Raw genomic sequence first — 7,562 nt, 5'->3', positions numbered from 1 at the left:
CATAGAAAAACAGGCATTAAAATATCAATTGATAAGGATTAACACAATCAAAGGACATATTATGAAAAACAATTGAACATTCACTGAACGAATACATTTAATCTATGACACAATGTAAATACAAAATAAGCAAGAGGCTCTCAAGAGCCTGAATCGCTAACCTGTCATATTTTTTGCTTGAATATTTCATTAATGATTGTTTTTGTTTTTCACTATATATATTAATTAGAGGCGTACAATGTCATTTAAATGTTTCATTTCTGTCATATTTTCTTCATGAGCAAATAAAAGCGGACCCATATGTTCCATTTTAGCCATAGTGTCTATGTTTCTTGATGTAAAAGGAAATAAACACAAAATTTATACTAGATTGATTTGAGATTTAAAACATAAACAATTAGTGTGAAATTGTCCTTAAAGAGCAATAACTCCTGAAGTGGTCAATTGACAATTTTTTGTAGATCTTACTTTATTGCACATTTTTGTTGCCTATAGTTTATCTTTATCTTTAATACTATTCAAGATAATAACCACAGACTGCAAAATATACTTAAAATATCCAATTAGTGGCAGCAACCATGCAATGGGTTGTTCGTTTTGTTTAAAAACTTCAGGGCTTGTTGATCTTGACATTTGGATCATTTTTACCCGTCATATTAGATATTAGATGAGATATAAGCCAAAAACTGCATTTGACCCCTATGAACTTATTTTAGCCATGGCGGACATGTTTGTCGAATGATCAAAACTTCAGATACAATTTATAAATTATATACACTAAGGAATATTTAGTTAAATTTAAAGGTATGTGGTCCAATAGTGTCAGAGAAGAAAATTTTTAAATTTTAGCAAAGTTTATGAAGAAATTGTGTAAAATTGTCTTTTGAGGGCAATAACTCCTTAAGAGGTCAATTGACAATTTTGGTCATTTAACTTTTTTGTAGATCTTACTTATCTGATCTTTATTGCTGTTTACAGTTTATATCTATCTAGAATAGTATTCAAGATAATAACAACAAACGTAAAAGCTTCCGTAAAACTACCAATTCAGTGGCAGCTAACCGACAATTGGTTGTTCGATTCGTCTGAAAATTTTAGTGCTGAAAAATTTAGACCATTTCAACACTTTAACCCCAGTTTTGCTCTAAACGTTCAAAAACTGCATTTGACCCATATGTTAGCTATGGTGGCCATGTTTGTCGATGGATCAAAACTGCGGATACAATTCATAAACTAGAAACCTTAAGGAACATTTAGTTAAAGTGTGAAGGTATTTGGCCCAGCAGTTTCAAAGGAGAATATTTTTGATAGTTTAGGACGACTACTACGACAGACGACGTCGACGGCGGACGCTACTTGATGGCATAATCTCACATGGGGCCCTAAAGACCCCGGTGAGCAGATAAAAAGGGATTTGTCTGTATGTCTTTTTTTAATTTTAGCCATGGTTTTGTAAGTTTATTTTTTAATTATGATTTTGAATGTCCCTCTTGTATATTTTCTTCTCTGTTAAGGATGTATTTAGGTGAGCTTTAAGTATTTGTGTTCGATGTTCGGATTCCTTGGGTTTTGACCATACGACACAAGGTAAAATATTTTGCCCCATAACACCCATTTATCTATTTATATTAGACTTAATAGCTCATTAAAGATAATTTGCAAAGATTGAAGAAGATTCTTGATGTTTTTCTTTTGATTTGAGACCCAAATAGTACCAATGCAAATATAAGGTACAAGTCCCAGTCAGCCTTTACCCCCCTTTCCATATTTAAATAAATCAAAATATCTCGAAAAGGATTTCCATGACATATCAATATATTTAGCTTATTTCGTTTTTTACTTATGCTCTTCCGACTAAAAGTATCAACTTTGAATTCTTGATTTTTGGCAATTTCACCTAATTACATCCTTAAATATTTCAGAAGTGTAATTTAAAAAAAATGCTATAATCAGAGTCACTTTCGGATTCGTGACAAATAAGGTTTACTAGAAATTATCAGTGCACATATATGTAATTAAAGTTAGACGATGGTGATAACGCAATTACTTTAAAGTTAAATTATTCTAAAATTGAAACTGTTTAAACCTCTCAACTATATCCTGAATTCAGAACAAAGTTCAAATGTCATCATGACAAGAATTTCTTTAAAATTACCTAATGTTTTGAAATAAAAATATAACAGAATACTGTTATATTATTGTTTGTATTTAAGTATTTAAAAGTATTCGGTTGACATATACAGGTACCGTTTAAAATCTAACAATGGACTTGATTGTATTAATGACATACACTTTATGTTTCAATGTAAATAAGCAGTTCAGTTATAAGCCTGATATATTATATTATATGCAGTTTTTAGTCTAAAATGATATTACTTATTAACCCTTCTAAGGAATGATATGTAAAAATCAGTTGTAAAGGACATATTGATTTCCATAGGTATTAATGACATGACACGCATGGTTTAGTTCAGTGATAAATTGAAAATCAAAAATGAAAAACCAACCATCCAAGAGTATACACATGGTTGAATGACGCATACAAAGGTCACGGTACCACAGTCACCAATAAACAAAAACTATATCATATAGTCTACAACCACTTGCCCATTCTAACACAAGTGACGGTATGTAAGTAACCTTTAGTTTAATTTAATTAAACATATTTATTTATAGTGGATTGGGAAACAAATTTTTGCAACTTATATTAATCCCTTTTCACTCTGCGGGTGCGAGTGCTGCCTTGTCCACGAGTTTCATTCGGTTTAACGAGAGAAATGATCGTGAACAAATTTATAACGGTGGTCACGTATTGCGAAACGATCGTGAAAGCTCTGGTACCGGATCGTGAAAGATAATTAATTTAAATTCTAGTTCACAATCTGTGAAAGATCGCTTAATTTTCAAAACGCTTAACAAATCCAAACAAATGATATGTCTGTCAAAATGGTTCAACTTCCTCAACATTCCTTTGCAATAAGATAAAGAAAATACGCAGTACCTTGTAACAAAACACAAAAGGCGTAATGCATGTCTATGGAATTAATTAAAAAAACACGCTATTTCTAACTATAATGGTCATATTTCAATATATCATGATACATTTGAAATTTAATCTTTGGTGTATCTGATAGTACAGTAAAATACAAGTATGCTCTTCCCTTTAAACTGTTAATTTGTTTATGAAAACTTTGAATTTTGTTGAATTTTTATCATACTCGATAGTGAAAGATCAGGCAACGCATTATTTTGATCGTGAAAGATAATGCGTGACCAGACTTAATACTAGAGTAATAAGAAATCTATATTTCTTTTACCATTTGATATACCTGCAACTATTTTGATAAGAATGAACATTTAAGCTATCATTTCTTAAGTTTTGTGTATCTTTATATACCACGTAGCAGATGTGGATTGTTTTCCAGTTAGATAACTATACACTAAAGACTAAAGAATACCAGAAATTTTCTCGTCTGCCTTACTTATGATAGTATGTTTGTGTAACGTCTGTAAAATTAAGGGTTTCACTAGAAATGTCAAATACGCTTAAGATTGTCAATGGTCCATAAAATAGGTCAAGGTAAGATGAACCATGCCATACAGATCTCGTCAAACATCCTGTACAGGTGTTCCAATCCTAGAGCTACATGTAGCTCAAAGTACGTTGATTTTGTTGAACGAGGAATATTGCTTTCTCAAAAGTTGTTAAGACGGGGCTATGAATCAATCAAATTAAGGTCATCACTCAAGAAATTTTACGGTCGCCATCATCAGCTGGAAATGCTTACCCTTCCGGAGCACCTGATTTCACTGCCGGTTTTTAGTGAAGTTCGTGTTGTTTCTTATTTATTATTTATAACTGATGATGTAAATGTGATTTGATTTTGTGAGTCTTTGGGTTTGATTGTTATTGTCTTACAGTACCTTAGAAACTGACAATGTAAAAGTTATGGTTGGCCAATTAATTCGGAACATAAGATCGAAAGTATATGAACCCTGACCGACAGCCAGACATAGACATCTTACTATCATTCAATATATCAAATACAATTGACGTCATATATGAAACATGCAGACGGACATGTACACCATACAGCAAATACCGTGGCGCTATAGCATACATGTATATAAGCAAAAGACCAAACAACATATAACGAACATAACCAAATGATGTATGCTAATGAGTTTAATGTTATTTGAAACCTTGCAGAAGTCGAAAAGGTACACCTTACAATCATAACAACAGACAGTTATCCTTAAGCTTACTATGAATCCGAGATACGGACTTGACCACAAAACTAAACCTTCTTCCAACAATTAGCCAACTATTATACAAATAATATGTTCACAAAGGCAAAAACAATAGTTTGTTTCTATTATTTGTAGAAATAAAATCTCCTGTTACCCAGCTTATATCTTGAGCAAGCGATGATATGGATTGTCTTTATGCGTAGCAGATAGTTTTTGGCCCTCTTCGAGGTTTATGTTTAACCAAAAGTTGCAAGTGCCGCGTGTAAATTGCAGGATAATAACAATATACATACATTGGTGGATAATATAAAATTCACCTTTTAGGCGACTGCGCTATGTCCTACAGTGATATCGGAAGTTGCGTGGCACCAAATTATCATTACAGGTAAGATTTTTTTTATTAACTATTAAATACTAAAATATTTTGGGAGTTTTGTTGACCATTGTCTTTTCTTATTGCCGTAGTTGTTATTTCTTTTTCTTTTCATTTTCTGAAAATATTAATACTTTGAACTGATGAAAGTTATTGATGATCTTGGTCAATCTAGCTTTTCTCTATACCAATAAAAAATATTAATTATATATAAAATCATATAATTGAAGAATAATTTGAACATTTTCGTAGCATCAGATCTTTCAAGATCATTTTTACAATCCTCAATAGCGGTACGTGATCTTTCACTAACCGAAAAATCAATTTTGTGTAAATATGTCTTTTTTTACCAAGTTTCAGATTATGTGTATACAAAATAACTATGAGAACCATTTGCTTCATTAAAAAAGAGTGCCCTTATTCGGATTAAAGTGGTTGATTTCATTTGAATGTGTGAAAAAATCATGTTTGTTTACATTTTTTATGTCATTGAAATGTCGAGAAGCAATCTGCCTTTTGTTGTTTTGTAAAAACTTTGTGCTTTTAAAACTAAATTTTCTCACATACTGATCATAATGCTGATCCATTTTGACAGACAGTTTTATTTTGTTGTAAATTTGTCTGTGTAATAAATTAAATTGGATTGTTTACTGACATTAAATATATCTTCCCGATTACTTCTTTCACGATCCAGTAACAGAGCTTTCACGATCGTCTCGCAATACTTGACCACCGATAGTTTTTTTCTCCGTTAAACCGAATGACACCGGTGTTGTAGAGGCATTAGCCTGTTCTTTTTCGAAATGTACAAGGGTGTCTTTAACGTGCAAGAAATATGAATCTCTCTTAACACGGGTCAGCCATTTATCGTCCCCTTCCGACGGACTATCATCTTTTCATCAAGACCATACTCGCAAATGGTGTCAAGGGAGAGCCGAAAATTCAGTCCCTAGAAGTTTCATCCCGGAACGGGAATCGAACCAAGAACCTTCGTGTAAGTAGTCCGATGCACTTACCACTACACCACGGCTCTCTTAGTAACCTTTAACCCCCATGAAATTTCAAAAGAATAAACACATAACATTTTTGTCAAACAGTTTTTTGTTATATAATCAATATTTTAGTAAACATCTCTCAGGATCTTTTATATTGTAACAGCACGCTATACGTCACATGGTCCATAGTGACAGCCAATAATAAGTCTCAAACCTATTATTATATCTTTCGAAGGCTTAAGTTCAGCCTACACAATTGCCAATACCATTTTATAACATTATCTTCGTTATTACCATCTTATATTAGTACCGTTGTACAAATATTTTTAAACATAAATATCTTTTCCATATTTGCGCAGTATCTTGTACTCTAGACGATCCGTTACATTTTGAATTTGCTGGCTGCTACTTTTTATAGACTTCTATATAACTATAAATCTATACATATATGCGTGTGTGTGGGTATAGGGAAACTAAACTTTATAATTCAAATAGTTTCCTTAAAGACCCGTATGTGATTATAATCTTGATAAAAAATATCGAATACAATATTTCTTATCAAATCTCTATTGAAAATGAAAAAAAAACTTTTCTGTTTTACAACCATTAAACAGCCAAAAAAGAGTCACGTCTTGTACATTTATAGCGAATTGCTAATATTTCTGAAAATCTCGTTGCAATACAATTTCTAATAGTAAGAAGATCCCCAAAACAAGGTTATCAGACAAATCTAAACTACCTAAATATTTATTTTAGATATCCAATCATATATGCAGTGGAGTTAACTTTTTACCTTTCATCAATTATGTCAGAATCTGTCAGGAGAACTGTTCTAGAACAGTATATAGAACTGTCATTCTGACACCTCTTAGACAGATCTAGCTAGAACAGTTCTAAACTAGAACTGATTTAGTCAGTTTAACATCGAAAAAATTTAGACAGCTCTATCTAGAACTGATCCTGACAGTTCTACCCTAGAACAGTTTTAGACAGTTCCATGACTAGAACAGTTCTACGATTAGAACTGATTTGGTCAGTTTTTTTTGGCTAGAATTGATTCAGTAAGTTCTATCCATAGAGCAGTTCAAAGAACTCTGTCTTAAATATAAAAAAAGTAAAAAAAAACATAATATATTAAAAATTTCTCATCACAGTATTGTTTTAACATTCAGTGACGTCATTTATAACTGTTCTACAATCCAGACAGGTTTGTCAGTTCTACGACTAGAACAGTTTAAGACAGTTCACTGACAGTTCTAACAATACGAACTTGTTTATTATAGTGACATTGTGTATATATACAGTATAATAATAATATTTGTCAATACAATGTTTGTACACCCGGCCCATTGGACCATAAGTCACTTAAACATAAAAATCTTTGAATCATTTCATAGTAGCATGTAAATCAGTTCTACGGTTAGAACTGATTTGGTCAGTTCTACTGACAATTGTACGGTTAGAACTGATTTGGTCAGTTCGGCTGACAGTTCTACGGTTAAAACTGATTTGGAAAGTTCGGCTGACAGTTCTACGGTTAGAACTGATTTGGTCAGTTCGGCTGACAGTTCTACGACTAGGGAAAGACTGTTCTGGGTAGAACAGTTCTATGACAGATTATTCTGACTGTCTAATGAGAGGTTAGAATTTATCTCCACTGTAAAAAAAATAAAGCTGTATGAAACATGTTCAACATTTATCAAAAGTGTGGTGATCTGAAAGTAAATAGTATTTATAGTTTTCATTGTCTCTTTACCCTTGTTTTAAACAAAAATAATACATATAGATTCAATGCTCTGTGGAGATCATTTACTTAAACTGAGGAGATATTCTATTACCAGATTAGTAAACACATATTCATGAACATAACCTCCAAAATTTACATAATATTTTTCAATTTCAATAAAAAAAGTGGCTAAACATGTAAGCGAGATCAATTGAAA

The sequence above is a fragment of the Mytilus galloprovincialis genome, chromosome 11 (assembly GCF_965363235.1).
Source record: "Mytilus galloprovincialis chromosome 11, xbMytGall1.hap1.1, whole genome shotgun sequence".
NCBI classification, from domain to species: Eukaryota; Metazoa; Mollusca; class Bivalvia; order Mytilida; family Mytilidae; genus Mytilus; species Mytilus galloprovincialis.
Note: the sequence above shows the minus strand (reverse complement) of the source record.